At 34.8% G+C, this 20627-nt stretch overlaps 1 protein-coding gene across 5 annotated transcripts in view; it reads left to right on the forward strand.

The window, feature by feature from the left end:
- The first annotated feature begins 333 nt into the window (after positions 1-333).
- MAP3K13 (mitogen-activated protein kinase kinase kinase 13) overlaps positions 334-20627 on the forward strand; it is a 210433-nt gene continuing 190139 nt past the window's right edge. For 3 of the 5 annotated variants that reach the window (XM_077117787.1, XM_077117778.1, XM_077117779.1), the window contains exons 1-2: positions 421-676; positions 2260-2382. The gene's annotated coding sequence lies outside the window, so the exon portion shown is untranslated. The other 2 variants (XM_077117780.1, XM_077117781.1) reach the window with 2 other exon arrangements.

Consider the following 20627-nt stretch of genomic DNA (forward strand, 5'->3'; position numbering starts at 1 on the left):
TTTGTTATATTTTTTAAAAATTTAAAAATTAATAAAAGGTAAATAAATAAAAATGAGAATGTTTATACAAAAGTCAAGATTAAAGATCAATAAAACAAAAAACATGAAAAAGAAAAACCACAAAAAATCTGCAGTCCTCCGGGTTGGATTATTCAGCTGAAACCAGACAGAAAAGAGCCGAATTTAAACAACCTGCAGCGCCACCGAATCCCAGGCGAACAGAGGCACAAGCCGGAAGTGAAGTCAACTACCAGCGTCGCCGCCGAGTTAGCAGGATTGAGGGGCGGGACAGAATTCCGGACGGACGTGAGGCACAGGAAGTTACGCCCTGGAGGCGGTACCTGGCTGTGGGGGGCGTCGCGATGGGCGGGGCGGGGCGTCTGAGGTCAGCTCTGAGCTGCGGATCCAGGGCAGGTAACCTGTGGGCGGGGGCGGGAGCTGAGATTAGCATCCGGGGTTGCTCCGGGTCCCAATTTGAGACGGAGAGAAACTCTCGCCTTAGGTGTTTGGAGGAAAGGCTCCTTGGCGTGGGACTCGCTGAGGAGAGGGGATACGAGGAGCTCTTTGGAACCGAGTTGTGGCGGTGGAGGTCTTCGAGGAAATAGAGAGACAGTTTTCTAGGTGTCAGGCCCGGGGATCAGGGCTCCCGGTTGGAGAAAGAGCCTGGGGCGCTGAGGTGAACCGACCTAATGTTCTTCTCCCACTTACCCCCACTCCTCCTCTGCATGTAAGGGACTGGACCACTTCTTTTCGTCTTTATCCTTAGGACAGTGCCTTCCACTATTATTCTTTAGATGCTCTAGAATTAATTATTAACGATTGAACGAAGGAGCCTGATTCTAGCTCAGCGGGGGCGCGTCCCCGAATCTCCGTATCTTTACCTCTGAAGGTGGAAGTGTCTAGCTGGTTGCTGACGAGTGGTTTATGCGGTTGCAGGTGCAGCAGAACGCCTGCACTTTGTTGTTGCTGTTTTGTAGCTATTGAGGTTTAAAAATGTGTTTTAATACTTTTTTTATGGTGTGGGTGAAGATAAGGCGATTGATTTTACTTCGTTCACATCCCTTGACTTTTCTTGTAAAAATTTACGTGAGTTATACTGGGGAGGGTTTGGCCATGAGATTATAAACTGCATTTGTAGCAGTGAGCTTCTAATTCGTGTTCTAAGGGCTTTCTTTTCAGCAATATAAAATCCATCTTCCTTTTTCCTAATGGTTTCTTTCCTATGTTGAATAACATCTTACATCTGCATAACACATGAGAGTTTTAACAAAAATGAGAACTGTAATTTATAAATATTGTTTCACTTGATGTGTACACATAAGGTGAAATCGTGCAGAACAGTTGTAGGGAGTCTTCATTTTTCTTTCCCAAAAGAAAATCCCAGAAGATTAATAAATTGTTCGCTTTGTAAAGCATTTGTTTAGGTATTTTAAAATGTGATGAAGAGTGGCCATAGACCTAAAAAATAAGTACTATAAAACCAGATTGTTTTATGGTAGTCAAATGGAAAAAAGTGCGAACATCAATCACATCAGACTATAATGTCTGGGCACGAATCGCTAAGTGAATGCAGTAGCAAGGTGATAAGGTGATTGCATGTGTGGGCTTCGTGCTATTCAATGGGAAAGTATATTTGAGAAGTTTCAGAATTTTATCATTAGACCAAGTGTAGTGGGATAGGAAAACCTGAATTTATGGCACTTTTTTTTTTTTTTACAAAGAAGAACTAGTAAGTATTTTTAGATATAAAATATAAGATGTGCTTAAAATAGGTTAAAAAATAAAAATCCCAAAGTGGACATGTAAATACGTGATTGCAGTCTTTTAAATTATCGTGTTTTTCTTTTTTTCTTATTTTATTTGCAGTCATTTAGGTTAAAACATAAATTTGCCTGCCTATAAAATTTGTTTTCCTAATCTCAGGAAAGTGCTGGGAAATTGAAAGTATCGATTTCCATTTTCATCCTTATCGTTATATGCTCTTATTATGGTACCATTTTTAGAATATAAATATATGGTACAAATAGATGTTTTGAGATTCTCTCAATTTATGTTGTCTTACTTAAAAATAAAGTCTAATTTTGCTGCCTCAGTCTAAATTTGCTGCCTGAATCTGCTATTCAATGTCACATCCATTAAATTTTGTACATCTAAGTATTTATGTAGCATATAAAATAACTATTCCTCATAATTACCCATAATCAGTTGATATCTAAGTGGTAACTTAGGTATGTACATTGACATTTTTGAGGTTTTCAGTTTTTCAGAACACTGATATCTATGGAATCTAACATGGACTTCATTTAAAGAAACGGAATATTCATGGACAAAAACATGAGTCAAGTTGATTTGTGGCTTTCAAATCGTAGCACTTTGGGAGAGGTAAGTTGTTCGCTGTGTTTTATGCTAGGTGAGAAATACAACAGCCCTACATTGGCCTTAGGAATTGTATGATTGTAATGGGAAAATATAGACCTGAATCTCTTTAAATTATGTTTAATCAGGACCTTCCAAAGAGAAATTTGTTTTGTGTATGTGAGGCAAGTGTTAATATTTCCCTGTCAAATTGATCAGAATTTAAAGAGAATGACGTAGTATGTTGTTCCTGGAAGGTTACTACTCTGCTTTCTTTTTTGGGTGGATCACCTTTTAACACTTTAGAGCCCAGTAGAAATAAAACAATTTGTAGTACTTTGTAGGAATGAGACTTCAAATACCCATTGAAATCATCTTGTATTCACCTTTGGCTGTAATAGTATATGTTCCAAGCCTTCTGATTAATTTCATTTTATGCCTTAGGTTAACAAAGAAAAGAGGCAAACAAATGTCTTCTTTTCTTTATCCTGCCTTACACTATTTCCTTCCTTCCTTGCTCCCTTGCTCCCTTGCTCCCTTCCTCCCTCCCTCCCTCCCTCCCTCCCTCCCTTCCTTCCTTCCTTCCTTCCTTTTCGTTCTCTTTTCTTTCTTTCTCCTCTGTTCTTCTTTTTTTTTTTTTTCCCTTTTTTATCTCTTAGGTGATTCATTCTCTAGGCCTTTTATTTTTCTGTCCTAGGGGGTAAATTTTCTCTTGTTTTCTATTTTACCTTTCCTAACTTCGATGTTTCATCAATCTGTTAATTTTCAAAACCTTACCATCTAACTTTCTGATGATGCTTGACACCTTTTAATTATTAAGTATTAAAATTGTAGATTTTCCTGGTCTCCTTTGTAGATACACATAGGCTTCTTGTTTAGAATTTGTTCAGTTCTAAAAGCAGGAAGTATTTCTAGGACTTCATCCACAGATATATTTGCACATGCATGCAAAAACTTGCATACGAAGTAATGTATCATATTGTTTGAAATAACACAAAACTAGAGATAACCTAAACATCCTTCAATAGGGATCAGTTGTTAAAAAGAATGAAGTAGATACATTGGTGCTGATAGGAAAAAATCTCTAAGATACATTGTTAACTGAGAAAAACAATATAAAACTATGTATATGATATATTCCCTTTTGTGTTAAAAAAATTATATATGTATATACATGCAAAATTTCTTCAAAACTATATAAAAGTCTATTGACAGAGGTACACTTGGGCTATGATGCTAGATGTCTAGAATAGGAAGGAGACATTTTTTTCTGTGTACTCTCTAGTGGAGTGAATAGTTTACCATGCGTATGCTTTTACGTTTTCTAATACTAAGAAACAAACAAGAAGGCTTTAGGATAATTTAATAATTGTGGAGCCTACTACCATTCTTAAAACTTTTTGTCTTTGTAATTATTTGAACTGTTCAGAAGGAGTGGGGTTACAGAAGTGAGTTTAATTTTTTCAGAGTTGCATGAAAGTTTTGTTAGTAGTATAATGGGTTTTTAACTTTGGCTTTACTACTATTTGTGAATAAATTAAGTGCTTAGTGATGCCAAATTCATTACCCATGTACAGTATATAGCATATTACTGACATGAGCAGGTGATATGGTGTGTATTTGCATTGGCATGTCTCCTCTGAGTTTCTCAGTAACACTGTATGGGATCAACTTTATTTGAATTGCTGTTTAGGGACTCTATACTCTTTAAACAGTCTTAAAGTTTATTGTATCACTTTGTTCTTGATGTTTCAGACTGGCTTAGGGCATTTCAAAGAATAGCTTGTCCTTTCTGTTAGTAAAATCAACAAACCAGAAAGATCATTTATATATACACACACACACACACACACACACACACACTCTCATTCTATATTGGGAATATTACTTTGACTTGATTGATTATTTACCTCGTAATTCAGCAAAAATCTAGCCCCTTTGTATCTCCATACTTTCACTTTGGGGAATTTGGAGTAATTTGGAATAATAGTTTTACGTGAGGAAATAGAATTATCCAAGAAATTTAAAGATATAATAATCTTGATTACTTTAGTAGTGGGATTTTATTTGAATCTTGCTCAAAAATAGTCCATGTAGGATACATTCCAATTTGGTACCATTTATGTATCTTGTTAAACTCATAATGAAGGCCACTTATCTATGTGCTGAGTCATAATCAATATACAAGAACATGTTATGGCATGTCAGATGTTTTATACCATACTTTGGCAGAATATTTTGTATGGTGGAATCATCTTTGTTAAATGATGTCTTGCTTCTTGAGCTCCTTGGGGTTCATCACTAATAGCCAGGAAAGGGAAATCATTGGGTGGGATGCCTAGAGTGGAATTCCCTATTCTTGCTAAGATGAGGAACGATGAATTGAGTCTAAGGATAGATTGTGTTTTCTCAGCCAAGATGCTTGAACATGGTAAAGGTGACATATAAAAAGGAAAAGTTACATGTAGAGAGCATAGAATTGGGAAATATTCATATATATATGCACATATATATATATATATATAAAACACATTATATATATATATAATCTTCTGGAAAACCAAAAATTCCTGGTAGGGAAATATCTAGTTAGTGTGAAGAAAAAGTCAGAATTCTAGCGCTTCAGAGTTGCACCATTCGTGGGGTTGATTCATGATTTTAAGATCAACTTAAAATATTTCGAAAATTTTGAGATACTTCACCAGGGTACAATTGAAAGGCACACAAAAGCCTGAGAATAAAAAAAATTATTATGAATCTGGGGACACATAAGATAAAGTAAATTTACAATTTAGGTAAAATTAAGGGAATCTTTTTAAGATTTTGTTTTGCTATCTTGTTTTGGGGAGGGGAAAAAGAAGGGGGAAACTAAAAAAATTATTGCTGATCTAGGACCATAAGCCTTTCCTAGAATTACAACCAAGATAAGTCAGAACTCCATTATCATACAAAACCTTTAATATACAAAAGCTAATTTTATCACTAGAAATACCTTGGAAGAACAGGAGAACAGTTTTTAACCAATTTTATGATTACATAAAAGGATTGGGATGTGGGGGTTGGAACTATTTCGTTAAGAAAAAAAGAAGACTCTGGAAGGGTTGTTCTGTTATTTGAGTCCAAGATTAGGTCTAAAGGAGAAAAGGTATAGAACTTTAGTTAATGGTGGAGCAGATTGTGTTGAGAGGCAGTGCGCTCCAGATCATTGGGTTGCTTAAGCAGAGTTTGAACATCAGCAATGCTGAAGAGGGGATTTCTCATTGTATGGAAGATTATACTAGATTATTTTGAAGGTCTCTTTCAAATTTGAACATTTTTTTTTTACAGTGTAATGAAGTGATTTGGTATAGTATGGGTATACATTCTGTTATTTCTGTATTTAAATACTAATATCTAACTTACCCAGTGGCCATTATCCACCAACTTCAACTTACCTACCAGGAAGTACATTTTTAAATTATCTAAGCACCCAAATTATAAGACACAAATTCTATGTGATTTTCTCATGTTCTCACTCAGTTTATTTACTTTCATTTCAGGTACAGTTCTAATAGGCTTGGTTAACTGGTATTTAACTCTCCAGCATATTAGAAGCAGCTAATTATGAATAGACTGAGTGCTTCTATTAGAGGCAGGCACACTGACAAGGAAGAGCAAGAAAGTAGCCATAAAGGAGATCAACTAATTTAAAAATTGTAGCAACCTGTGCTCTTTTGATTAGATGAAAACAGCTCTATTTTAATAGATGCTCAAATTGATAACCCCGAACTGAATTTAAATAACTTTTATGTGGTATGTCCTCTTGAAGGAGACAGAGAAGAATATTTGAATTATAGAAAAAAATCTCTTTTCAATGTGTTTAACAATAAAAGACAGTCAAATATTTTGGCATTTGGAGAAGTATAGTAGAAAGAGTATAGACTTTGTAGTTGGAAAGACTTAGGTTTTTGTGATCTGGGCTGAATGTAGCTTCCAATATTTACTAGCTGTTCTATTAACTAAGTTTATTAGTCATTCCAAACCTCAATTTCTTCATCCGTGAAATAGAAATTTTCCAAAGATTAAAGATAATGCATATTAAATGCTTGCTCATATTAAGTGCCAAGTAAATCATAGCTATTATTATTATTTTATTATTACCATAAAGCTTATTCTATCTTGAATTTTTTGTTCTTCAAATAGAACAAGAACAAATTTATATAATAATTTTAGTGTAAGTTTAATATGTATTAATACTGATAACAGTTTAAAAAATTTATTATATAAGTAATTCATGCCCACTTTACAAAAATTAGGATATAGAAAATATATATAAGCAAAAACGGATTAAGTAATCTATAATCTTCTACCAATGTTGACATTGTAGTGGCATGCTTTATTTTTAAACTGCTTTGAAACTACTGCAGGATGTCACATCTGAGTGTTGGCTGCTGAAACTGATTCTACATAGCTATAGTTGGAGAATTTAGTCACTGTACTTTTAATCAGAATATGCAGTGAAAGATTGTGACAGGGCACAGTGCTTATTTAAATAAGCCCTGGCCTGCATAGATTTTGTTGTATTAAAAACATTTGTAGAGCAGTAAATGTGGCTTGGTGCTCTGGAGCCAGATGTTCTGAATTTGAATTCTATACCACTTTTACTAGTTAATTACCTGAGTTACTTAACTGCTCTGTGCCTGTTTCTTCACCTGTAAATTGTAATAGTAGTATTTTAGTTTGTTAAGCTGCTGAAAGCCTAGCATGAAATGGGTTGTCTTTTAACAATGGGAATTTATTAGCTAAAAGTGTACTGTTTTGAGGCCGTGAAAATGTCCAAATCAAGCCTTCATCAAGATGATGCTTGATGCTAGTCTTCTTGAGACTAGCTGCCAGTGATTCTGGACTCCTTTGCGCATGACAAGACACATGGTAGCATCTGCTGGTCTCTCCCTTCTCTACTGGGTTTCCTTGCTTTCAGCTTCTGCTTCCTGGCTTTCTCTCTCTCTTCTCTCTGTATTCGTCCCGTTTATAAAGGACTCCAATAAGATTAAGACCACCTTGGGCCATGCTTTAACTGAATATCCTCATGAAAACAACTTATAATAGGTTTACATCTACAGGAATGGATTAGCTTTAGGAACATAATTTACTGGAATACATACAGTCCCAAACCACCACATAGTATCTGATTCACGGGATTTTTGATAGGATTAAGTGGATTAAGCCACTTGAAGTGCTTAGAATGCTAGCGGAGTATAGGTTTAGTAGCTATAAGCTCATATTTTTATTAATTTTTAAAAGCTTAACTTTTTTTAAGGGCATATTTATAGGAGCACATAAAATTAAAAGAAACAAATTAAAATGTGCATAAAAGTAATCAATGAGATAAAAAATCTTTTCAAAAAGGAAATATGGTACGGATGCTAATATCTCCTGAACGACATAGGCATAGGTAATTATCTTCTAAACCGACATTTCAGACGATTTTAACCTTTCTTATGTTAAATTGTGTGCATGTTTACAACATTTTTACTTTTTCATCTGAACCTTGCAAAATGGCTTGATTTTTCCATTTGAAGTCTTCATTACTTTTTCTACCTGTTTAAATGCTTTCAAACCATAATATTCATTCCTAATTCAATTTCTTTCATTGCTCCACAAACCCAGCTTCATTTTACACTCTTCCAACATTTTGGTCGTTCTTTCAGAAATCAAAAGTCCTTTAAGACAATCTGATATCATGGACAGTGATCAAAGAGATTCAGAAAAGTATCATTAAATTAGTTTATCTGATTACAGCCTAAGGTAATTTTGTAAGAACTTCAACCATGAATTCTATTGCAATTTGAAGTGAAGAATATTAAATAGATAAGCCAGTGACCATACTTAACCATTCAGTACACTATATCTTTTTAATGTTTTTCCTTCCTTTTCTTCATTTTCTTTCCTTTTTCTCTCAACATGGTATCTAGTGAGCTGATTAATTCCTAATCAAAGAGTTACAGTTTAACAAAACCGTATTATTCTTTAAAATTTCTTAGACTTGCTAGTAGAATTTTTTGTGTTTTACTTTAAAGCATCAAGTACAAAGTTTTTGAAGACCATGGCTTACCATCATAATGCATTCAAGATTTGACTTTGAATAATCTCATCAAGACTAGATCCTCTTCAAAAGCTTCAAGTTTTAACTGCATTAAAGCTCTCCGTTGAACCTCTTGCTAAAGTAAAAGCTTTTAGGGACTAAGATTTATTAATAAATTTCATTTGATAGCCTTTCATCAGACTAATTTTCAATTTCCTAGGTCTTTAGGATCTTTCATATTGCTTAACTTCCTTTAGACTAGAGCTGAAGAAAAAGTAAGTGCTCTCCAAATAATACATGTTCTTTGTCCATAAGTTTTCATTGGTAGAGAAGTATAAACTTGACATAAGTTTAGAGGCATATCTTTTGTTGGATTCTATGATGGACTTATTGAGTCAACAATAACAAAATGAGTATGAATTGAAAATACTTGAATTCAGACTATAGTCTCAGAGGCCGTGTGGTTTAGAGAAAAGAGCCTTATGGTTCTTATTCACTTATTACTTGGTATTATGTAACTGAGAAAGTCACTCTGAACTTTACTTCATCATCTGTAAAGTGAATCTGATAATATTTTCCCTGCCTACCTCACAGGGTTGTTGTGTGAATCATATGAATTAACGTACATAAAAGAGAGTTTAATATTAAATATATGATACTGGCACCTGTCTTGTTACATAGTTGTAAGTCATTTCCCTCCGTTATTGGCCCTGGAAAGGAAGGTAGGGGATTTAATCACACTGAAAGCATGCACTGTGTCCAGACTGTATACATGGTAACAAAGCTATGTTAAAATTCTTTTCTTCTGGGTACATAGAATATATTGTGGGCTAATTCTAAGAAAGATATTATGAATTTCCATTAAATTATAAATTAGCATTGATAACTACATTAATGCTGTAGAGCCTTTATGGGTTTTAACATATTAGTGGTTTGTAAAATCTGTTTACTAAGTTATGATCAGCATTGTTTTTATTTTACTTTATTTATTTATTTTGTTCAGCATTGTTTTTAAATGAAAGAAAATAGAAAATTTTACAGTGCATCCCACATGATGAGGGTAAATTTTTTAGTTATATATATGTGTATGTGTGTGTGAATGTGTGTGTATTTGTATTTGGTCATTAAATAAAATGTTTTTTTTCCCATGAATTGCAGTCATTGCTTGAAGAGTGTCATTTTAGGGCTAACGTCTTTCATGCATTTGACCCTTGAGATTTGTTGTTTCTCCTCATTGCATACTATTATGTGTGATAGGAATTCCAGTTAATATAATTTTTTTTATTTTTAAGCATTCTTTATTGTTAAATATAACATATATACAAAGAAAAAAAAGCAATAGTTTTCAAAGTATACTTCAACAAGTAGATGCAGAACAGATTTCAGAGTTTGTTATGGGTTACCATTCCACTATTTCAGATTTTTCCTTCTAGCTGCTCCAAAACACTAGAGATTAGAAGAAATACCCATTTTTTCTTTTTTATGTGTGAAAAATAACATATATACAAAAAAAACCCAATAATTTTCAAAGCATGTCTGAACAATTAGTTGTAGGACAGATTTCAGAGTTTGGAATGGGTTACAATTCCACAATTTTAGGTTTTTATTTCTAGCTGCTCTAAGATACTAGAGACTAAAAGAAATATCAGTATAGAGAGTCAGCAGTCATACTCACATGTTAACCCCTACCTCCTCTGTATAACTCCACCATCAGCTTTGGTCTTTCTCCCGAGGAGTTACAGGTAATTTAAATTTGACTTTTAGTCTAATTGATATTTTTATTTTATAGCACAGAGAAGGCCTATAGACTTTATGGGTATTTTATTTAATATTCTAATATCATCCACTCTGATACCCTGACTACTATCATATTTAAATGATTAATTCACTGTCAAACTAGTGAAAGATGGAATGAAATGCTTTTCTTTTTTAAAGTTTTTGTTTTTGTCTTGCTGGCCTAGTAGAAAACAAAAAATTCTCAGTTCACTATTGTTTGAGAACTCAGTGGAGAGAATCTATAGAAAATATAATGATTAAGACTGGGAGTTTGGTGGTCTCTAGAAGAGAAAATACCTATTTTTCTTTCTCTAAGTAACTGATTTATATTTAGATAAATGATTTAAGTTAAATAAGTCACTGGCATTAACTTAGTCAACAGTTTTCCCTAGAAAAATATATCTTCTTTGTTAGTTGTGTTGGTTAGGAATAGGTGACTTTTGTATTATCCATGAGTGATAGGGAATGATTTCTTCTTCCAAGGATTGTACACTCCAATTCATTGATGTAGAACTAATTCTTTAGTATTTTAGTGTATTGAAATGCTATAATTGTTGCCATTAAAGCTTTAATGGAAGGTTGTACATGGTATTGATTTTCTCTGCTTACAAATTCTATAAATGTTTACAGTCCTAGCAATATGAATATCTACCAGAAGATATAAAATATAGACTCCAACTGTTTCATTTTCCTGAATAGTCATGGCAAAGCTTCATACGTTGATGGACACAGAATGAATTGCACAGATTGTATGTATTGAGGCTCTTATTTGTATAACAATTGGCAGCTGTGGCATAAAGATTTGTTACATTTATGATTGACTTTTTGCTGTCCCACACCCTTCCCCTCCCCCCCAAAAAATCACATTAACATTTGCCACCTCTCCAAATAGAAGGTAGAATCTACCTATGAAAAGGTCAAGAAAAATTGGTTAGGCAATCTAGCTATCCTTTACTACTTTTTCAACCCTGTCATCAAATTCTGTCTTTTCTACCTCTTAAATATCTTTCAAATTATCCATCTCTCTTTTTTCACTCTCACCACATCTATTTATGCAAACATCGTCTTTTTCTGTACTTCTGAAATAGCTCTTATTAGTGGTCTTTGTCTGCTCTTTCTCTAATCTTAGTGTTTTTAAAGTAATCTTTTAAAAATGCAGCTCTAATCTTTTCGACTCTCTGCTCTAAACTCTTCTTATCTTGTTGCCCTTAGAATTGAACCCCAAATCTTTTATTTACCCTACAAGGCCTTACGAGATATGGTTCTTATTTATATCTTTTGTCACTATTCTTGCCTACTAAGTTCCAGGCACAATGGCCTTCTAATTACCTTAAGGTCCAGTTTCTTTTTCTTCAGGATTTCTGCAGATACTTTATTCTTGGAATGCTCTCCTCTGTTTTATCCCTCTTCACTTAACTCCCTCCTGCTTATAGTTCAAGTGTCATTTAAAATATTTCCTTCAGGAAAGCCTTCACCCACACCCCAGGCTATATTAGACCCCTTCCCGCCTGATTCTTTTACATATCACCTAGTTCTTTTCATACCTAGCATAATTATCACTATTTTTTTAAATATTAGTTAATGATCTTACCCAAAGATTAAAGCGTTATGATGGCAGGGACTGTTGTATGTTTTATTTACCGCCACCGCCATGTCCCTGGTGCTTTGTAAAATGCATAGCAAATAGGAATTCAGTAAATATTGGTGGACTAATTCTTCCCGCAGTTACCACTTTTTTCACTTAGATATTTCAGGTACATAAATTCTTCTAGGTTGCTTAACTTCTTTTTAAACCCTCCAGTTGCTTCCCATCTTACTATATAAGCCAAAATCCTTTTAATAATCTCCAGGGTCTTTCAAGACCAGCTTCCTCTCTCCTCTGATAGAGATTTCCTATCTGCCTCAGCCACTCTGGTCTCCTAGTTGATCCTCAGAAATGCCAAGCTTTTTTTCCCCCCATGTCAGGATTTGTACTTGATATTTCCTGTGCTTGGGATATTCTTGTTTTACATATATTTATGACTCGATCCCTGATGTCCCTGAGGTCCCTCAGATCATGAAATGTTACCTTTTCAGTGAGACCCTCTCTGACTACTCTTATTAAAATAGTAAGCTCACCACCAACCCATGGCATCCTTATCCCCCTTCCTTGCTTTATTTTTCTCTATGGTACCTATCTCTGACTGATGTCCTATTTACCAGTGTTTGCCCCAGCACCCAATACAGTGCCTGACACGTGGTAGGCACTTAGAAAATATTTATGAATGAATTTAACATGTACTCACAAAGGTGCATATTTGGGACAAAGAGCCCTATAACCTAAATATGGGTGCTTAATATTTCAAAATGGTTTTTAAATTTTGAGTTAATTAAATGCATTTATATCCTGCCTGTTCTAAAAAATTTTGAATTAGCTTCTAAAAGTATATGGTACAAGGGGATGAAGATACATAAAGAAAACAAAACAAAGAGAATGTAATAGTAATTTTAAGCTAGGTAAAGTTAATACACAGAAGGGCGTACATAGTGGCTAAAGGCAGGTTATAAATTTGATTCATTAAAGAGTTAGCTTGTTCAGAAATGATAATTGGACTGGAATCATGAACTTTGTTCTGTGGCATGAGTCACAGACATGTGAGTCAACTTACAAAGGATTCCAGATTTTTTTTTTTTTACTTAATTATAAGAAATCATGAAATTACTCTTCTAGAAAAAACTTGCTTTCTGAATTAGAAAAGTACCTTCTCTATTGGTATAGAACATACACAATCTTTCCATTATAATGGCTCTGCTATGTTGGAGAGATGGAGTCATACTTACCAGACTCTGCTTATATTACATCCAGGACACTTCCAAGGTTGATCTAAACTTAGTAATTGAATATTTTTAAATGTCTGTTGTCAAAGATACCATCTAGCATATTAATTTCCCTTGTTTTCCTACTCTAATCATGACGTAGTCTGATATTCCAGTGTTTGTGGCTTCCCTCTAGTTGTCTTTTTGAAAACTTAGAAATAGGTTTTTATACAATTTACAGCTGAATTGGGGTTGAGGATAGGAAGCTAAGTTGGTGAATTAAACTTCAGAAAATCTTTTGATAATCAACCAAATCAGTGATAACGAACATCAGAGCTATCTTTTTTCGCATGTGATGTTAAAGGGAATTTATAATCCATATCTTTTGGCTCTCTGAATATCTGCTTTTTCAATTCTAGTTGTTATTGTTTTTGTCTTTTAAAACAGTCTAATAAAGTTATTCACGTAACTTTATACTCTCTTAACTTTCTATAGGATTGGTAGTGATGTCCCCCCTTTTATTTATGTTTTTGGTGATTTGTATGCTCTCTTTTTCTTGTTCAGTCTAGTAAAGATTTATCAATTAAAAAAAAAACCTGAGTCTAAAAACTGAGGAGATACTTTTTTTTAGGTCAGAAATGGAGGGAATATAGGGATGAATGAAGAAATTTCATTAAACTCTCCAGTACTTAACTAAATTTGCAGTAATTCGCAGTATTTTGAGGCAGAAGAAAGAAATGTTTACCTAAATGGCATTCTACTGGTAAAATGTGCTAGCTCTTTTTTTTTTTTTCCTTCTTATTTAGCTTTCTCCTCTCTTTGGCTTGGAGATAAAAAACATTTTTTGGAGTCATTTCTTCTGTTCTGCCCCATTTTTCAGAGTTGAAAGAGGGGAACTAAACCAACAGTGGACTTTCAAGGAAATAATGGAAATGTGTATTTTTTGAAAATCACTTATGTTCTACATAGTATAAAAAGACAACAAGAACACAAGACAAATGAACAAAAGACAGATCATGTAAAGGGAAAATAATTTTACATAGCTTTATGTACAACTTGTTGCTGATTAAATGATTATCTTGATTTATATTTAACCTTTAAGTATTTATCATTCTAACTAATTTTAAATGTATTAATTGAATTTCTTAATATGTTTTACTTATTTGATGGAGTTTTACATTCAATTTTCAGAAATCATGCATCTCTTCATTTTGGCACATGATGAGAAACAGGAGAAACTTGAGAATGGCAAAACCATCAGTGTAAAAATGATGCATAAGTCCTCATATCTTCTAGCATAAGTGTTGTAGAAGCAGAAAGATCCTGTTTTCAATAAAATTGTTAAAGAAGCAGAAAGAAATAGTCCCCAACTTCTTTGCTGACACAAATTTTGCCATACAATGAAGATAGAAAGTATGTTTGGGCTTTTAAATCAACATTTCCCAAATCTGTTCTCCAAGAAAGCCTGACAAAGCTAAAAGAGACCTTACAAACCAAAAAGTTCTGTAGTGACATGTTTGGAAAATGTTGCATTCTTTTCTGGCAATTTATAATGTTTGCTAGCATTTTCCTAACTTAGATGTGATCAAAACCTTTGTTCGTTTTTAATAGTCCTTGAAATAATGTTTCAGGCAATACTGTTCTAGATTGAAAATAAGAAACTCTTTTCTATCTACATTCATTCCTCTTCATGATCTCATCTGCTGTTGAAACTTTAATACTATCTGCATGATGTTTTTATCTCCAGCCTGCACCTCTCTTCTGAACTCCAGATTTGTATGTACAACTGCATTTGGGATGTCTAATATGCATCTCAAAGCTTAATATGTTCAAAACCAAACTTCTAATCTTCCTTTTCATGAAACTTCTGTTTCTTCAGTTTCCCATTTCAGAAATAGATAATTCCATCCTTCCTGTTTCAACCTTTGATTTGTCTTTTACTCCTCTCTCTCACACTACACGGTGTGATCCTTTAGAAAGTCCTGCCGACTCTACTGTAAAATGTAACCAGAATCTGGCCATCTTTGCTGCTACCGCTTGCAATTGTGTTTGCCTCAGCTTACCTTCCTACTTCAGCCTTTGTCCCTTTCGGTCTATTAACACAGCAGACAAGGTTAAAACAGAAGTTGGATCAAGTCATTCTGCCTAAAACTCTTCAACAGCTTCCCGTCTTAAAAATCTTTACTTTTTTACCTAATTTACTTCACTTCTCCAGATTCACTTGCTTCAGCCATAGTGGCCTTCCTTTGTGTCTAGGACCTTTGCCACTGTTGTCTCTACCTGGAAGAATGCTCCTCTAGATAGTATATGGCCATTCCTTCACACCCTTTAATTCTTGACTCAGAAGTTACTTCCTTAGCAAACTCTTCATTAGCCATATTCTCTCCTCCTCGCTACCCTCCACTTCTTATTCCCCTTTCTTACTTTCTTTTTCTCCTTAGTACTTCCCACTGTGTAATATTCTACACATTTTCATTATTTGTCTTGCTTATTTCTTTGTTGCAACACTAAAATGTAAGCTGCGTTACAGCAGTGTGGTTTGTTTTGACTCTTTATTGTTCACTGATAAACCCTACTGCCTTGAATGGGGTCTGATTCATAGAAGGTACTAAATAAATATGTGTTATTTATTTAATTAAGTAATGAATCAATCACGTATGGAATTGTTTATGTTAAAGTAGCTGAATATAATATTAATTGTGTTAATATGGTTGAATAGGAAATACAGATTTCATTTATCCAAAAATCAAAGTAGTTTTGATGTAATAAGGAGATTCCCATTTAGACTAGAATTCTTCAGAATGTCAGGATTCATTTATACTCTTTCATTCAAAGAATATTTATTGACTACTTGCTATTTTCAGATATGCTATCAGTATTTAAAGAAGTATTAGTGCTTTAAACAAGTTAAAATTCAGCAAATTGCTCTGGAATGGGTAAAACAAATATAGTCAACATAGTGGTAGTATTTTTTCCTGAATCTTCCATAGTCTTTAAAAATATATGTGTATAAAATGGCAGTTAATTTTATTTTTGGAAAATAAAATGAGCACATGTAAATAGCAAAATCATTAAGGGAAGCGCAAGAGAAGAAAGGACTGATTTCCAAATTTTTATTGTGCTGTGGTACAACTACTCTTATAACCATAAGTGTTAGTTAGTACAGAAATAAATCAAAATACTTAAGGAGCAAACTTGAAAACCCAGTATTAGAGTTATCTGTATTAAGAGGATTAGTTTTTAAAAGAGTCACATAAAGATTCGTTTTTAAAAAATGTTTTTTATTTTTTTAAAATATAACAAACAAATGCAAATATTCTTAACTTTTGATCATTCCGTTCTACATATATAATCAGTCATTCACAGTATCGTCACATAGTTGCATATTCATCATCATGATCATTTCTTAGAACATTTGCATCTATTCAGAAAAAGAAATAAAGAGAAAACAGAAAAAAATTCATATATACCATACCCCTTACCCCTCCCTTTCATTGATCACTAGCATTTTAATCTAAATTTATTTTAACATTTGTTCCCCCTATTTATTTTTATTCCATGTTTCACTCGTCTGTTGATAAGGTAGATAAAAGCATCAGACACAAGGTTTTCACAATCACACAGTCACATTGTGAAAGCTATATCGTTATACAATCAGCTTCAGGAAACATGGCTACTGGAACACAGCTCTACATTTTCAGGCAGTTCCCTTCAGCCTCTCCATTACATCTTGACTAACAAGGTGGTATCTATTTAATGCATAAGAATAACCTCCAGGATAACCTCTCAACTCTGTTTGGAATCTCTCAGCCATTGACGCTTTATTTTGTCTCATTTCGCTCTTCCCCCTTTTGGTTGAGAAGGTTTTCTCAATCTCTTGATGCTGAGTCTCAGCTCATTCCAGGATTTCTGTCCCACGTTGCCAGGAAGGTCCACACCCCTGGGAGTCATGTTCCATGTAGACAGGGGGAAGGTGGTGAGTTTGCTTGTTGTGTTGGCTGGAGAGAGAGGCAATCTTGGGGGTGCCTCTTAGGCCTAATTTTAAGTAGACTTGACCTATCGTTTGTGGCGTTATGTTTCATATGAACAAACCCCAAGATTGGGGGCTCAGCCTATAGCTTTGGTTGTCCACACTGCTTGTGAGAATATCAAGAATTCAACTTGGGAAAGTTGAATTTTCCCCCTTTCTCACCATTTCCTGAAGGGGACTTTGCAAATACTTTTCTATTCACTGTTCAAATCACTCGGGGATTTATTCGTTTAAGCTGTCTACATAAGTTATATTAGGAAATGCACTCGTCAAAATATAAATTAAAAAATATTTTTTTGAGAAATCTTCACACACATATATTCCATACCTGATGTACAATCAGTGGCTCACAATATCATCACATAGTTGTGTATTCATCACCATGATTGTTTTTTAGAACATTTGTATCACTCCAGAAAATAAATAAAAAAAAAAAAACTCATGCATACTATTTCCACCCACTCAATTTATTATACGCTTTGTCCCCTATTATTTATTTTTTATCCATATTTCTTTTACTCATCTGTCCAACCCTGAATAAAATGAGCATCAGACACAAGGTTTTCCAATCACAGTCACATTGTAAATGCTACATCTTTATACAATCGTCATCAAGAATCAAGGCTACTGGAATGCAACTCAACATTTTCAGGTACTTTGTCTCATTTCTCTCTTCCCCTTTTTGGTCAAGAAGGCTGTCTCAATCCCTTGATGCTGGGTCCCGGCTCATCCCAGGTTTTCTGTCCCATATTGCCAGGGAGATTTACACCCCTGGGAGTCATGTCCCATGTAGGAGGGAGGGCAGTGAGTTCACCTACTGAGTTGGCCTAGAGAGAAAGGCCACATCTGAGCAACAAAAGAGGTTCTCTGGGGGTGGCTCTTAGGTCTAATTTTAAGGAGGCTTAGCCTATCCTTTGCAGGGATAAGTTCATAGGGGCAAACCCCAAGATTGAGGGCTTGGCCTATTGATTTGCTTGTCCTCACTGATTGCGAGAATATCAGGAATTCTCCAAATGGGGAAGTTGAATTTTTCCCCCTTTCTCATATTCCCCCATGGGGACTTTGCAAATACTTCTTTATTCGCTGTTCAGATCACTCTGGGATTTATCAGGGCACCACACTAACCTGGACAAATGAACAAAACCTCATGCCCTATTCAAGGTTCCATGTACTTATGGTGTTCAAATAAACTGTCCATATAAGTTAAGTTAGGAAATGTGCTAGTCAAAATATAAATCTTGCACCAATAAACATTTCTTGCTTTAGTCTCACAGAGATGTTGAAGTTTTAAAATATGAATTACCATCTATTTTCAACACCCTGTTTTGTAGTTAGATTCAGGTATCAACTTGGCTAGGTGAAGGTGCCTAGTTCTATTGCTGTGGACATGAGCCAATGGAATGTGAATCTCATCTGTTCCTGAGTCGGCTAGGAGGTGTGCCTGCTGCAATGTTTGATTTAATTGGCTGATGCTTAAATGAGAGAGCTCAACATAGCACAGCCCAACAGCTCAGCATACCTAATTTCAGCACTTGCAGCTCAGCTCAGGCCTTTGGAGATGCAGAAAGGAATCACCCCGGGGAAAGTTGTTGGAACTCAGAGGCCTGGAGAGAAGGCCAGCAGAGATTGCCCTGTGTCTTCCCACATAAGAAAGAACCTCAGTTGAAAGTTAGCTGCCTTTCCTCTGAAAAGCTATATGTTAACTAAATAAATCCCCCTTTATTAAAGCCAATCTGTCTCTGGTGTATTACATTCTGGCAGCTAGCAAACTAGAACACCTTACAATATTGACATTCCTTTGTTCTTCCTCATGCAAATACATTTTTTAAATTTGTACATTTAGTTGCTATCATTCTACACTTAAGGCATTTCTAAATTATACCATCTCAGTCTTTACTGCCTATCTTTCCATCTGCCTTCATATGTTCCCCCAACCCTTCTCCCTCTATCATTCTCACATTCAGCTACATTCAGTGTACTTACATTATTGTGTTACAATCAGGTGGTATTGTGCTGTTGCATAATCTGTATCCCTTCAGCACCAATTACCAAATCTCTACCCTATTTGTGTCTCCTGATAACCTGTGTTCCTAACTGAAATTCTCCAAGTTCATTCATTAATGTTAGTTCATATCAGTGAGACCATACAGTATTTGTCCTTTTGTTTCTGGCTAATTTCACTCAGCATAATGTCCTCAAGGTCCATCCACATTGTTATGTGTTTCATGACTTTATTCTGTCTTACAGCTGCATAATATTCCATCACATGTATACAGCTTGTTTAGCCACTCATCTGTTGATAGGCATTTGGGCTGTGTCCATTTCTTGGCAATTGTAAATAATGCTGCTATAAACATTGGTGTGAAAGTGTTCATTTGTGTCCTTGCCCTCATGTCCTCTGAATAGATACCTAGCAATAGTATTGCTGGATCATATGGCAATTCTATACTTAGCTTCCTGAGGAACCACCAAACTGCCTTTAACAGCAGCTGTACCATTTTACATTCCCACCAACAGTGGATAAGTTTGCCTCTTTCTCCACATCCTCTCCAGCACTTGTTGTTTTCTGTTTTATTGATAATGGCCATTTCTAATGGGTGTCAGATGATATCTCATTGTGGTTTTGATTTGCATTTCCCTAATAGCCAGTGAAGTTGAGCATCTTTTCATGTGCCTTTTAGCCATTTGTATTTCCTCCTCTGAGAAGTTTCTGTTCATGTCTTTTGCCCATTTTTTAATTGGATAGTTTGTCTTTTCATTGCTGAGTTGAAGAATCTCTTTATATATTCCGGATACTAGACCCTTATCTGATATGTGGTTTCCAGACGCTGTCTTCTGTTACATAGGCTGCCTTTTTACTTTCTTGGCAAAGTTCTTTGATGCACGAAAGTGTTTAATTTTGAGGAGTTCCCATTTATCTATTTCTTTTTTCAAATGCTTGTGCTTTGGGTGTAAGATCTAGGAAACTGCCTCCTATTACAAGTTTTATGAGATATTTCCCTACATTTTCTTCTAAAAGTTTTATTAGAAGGTGTTAGCACTAATGTTTAGGTCTTTGGTCCATTTTGAGTTAATTTTTATATGAGGTGTGAGATATGGATCCTCTTTCATTCTTTTGCACATGGAATCCAATTCTTCAAGCACCATATTTTGAAGAGGCTACTTTGTCCCAGGTGAGTTGGCTTGACTGCCTTATCAAAGAACAATTGTCCATAGATGAGAGGGTCTATACCTGAACACTCTATTCGATTCCATTGACCAGTATATCCATACTTTACGCCAGTACCATGCTGTTTTGACCACTGTAGCTTTGTAATATGCCTTAAAATCAGGTAGTATGAGACCTCCGACTTCATTTTTCTTTGTCAAGATTTTTTTTGGCTATTCGGGCACCCTGCCCTTCCAAATAAATTTGATTATTGGTTTTTCAATTTCTGAAAAGTAAAGTTTTAGGGATTTTAAGTGGTATTGCAATGAATCTATAAATCAATTTAGGTAGAATTGACATCTTAACTATGTTTAGTCTTCCAATCCATGAACACAGTATGCCCTTCCATATATGTAGGTCTACTATGATTTCTTTTGGTTAATTTTTTGTAGTTTTCT

Source organism: Tamandua tetradactyla, chromosome 10 (assembly GCF_023851605.1).
Source record: "Tamandua tetradactyla isolate mTamTet1 chromosome 10, mTamTet1.pri, whole genome shotgun sequence".
Taxonomy (NCBI): Eukaryota; Metazoa; Chordata; class Mammalia; order Pilosa; family Myrmecophagidae; genus Tamandua; species Tamandua tetradactyla.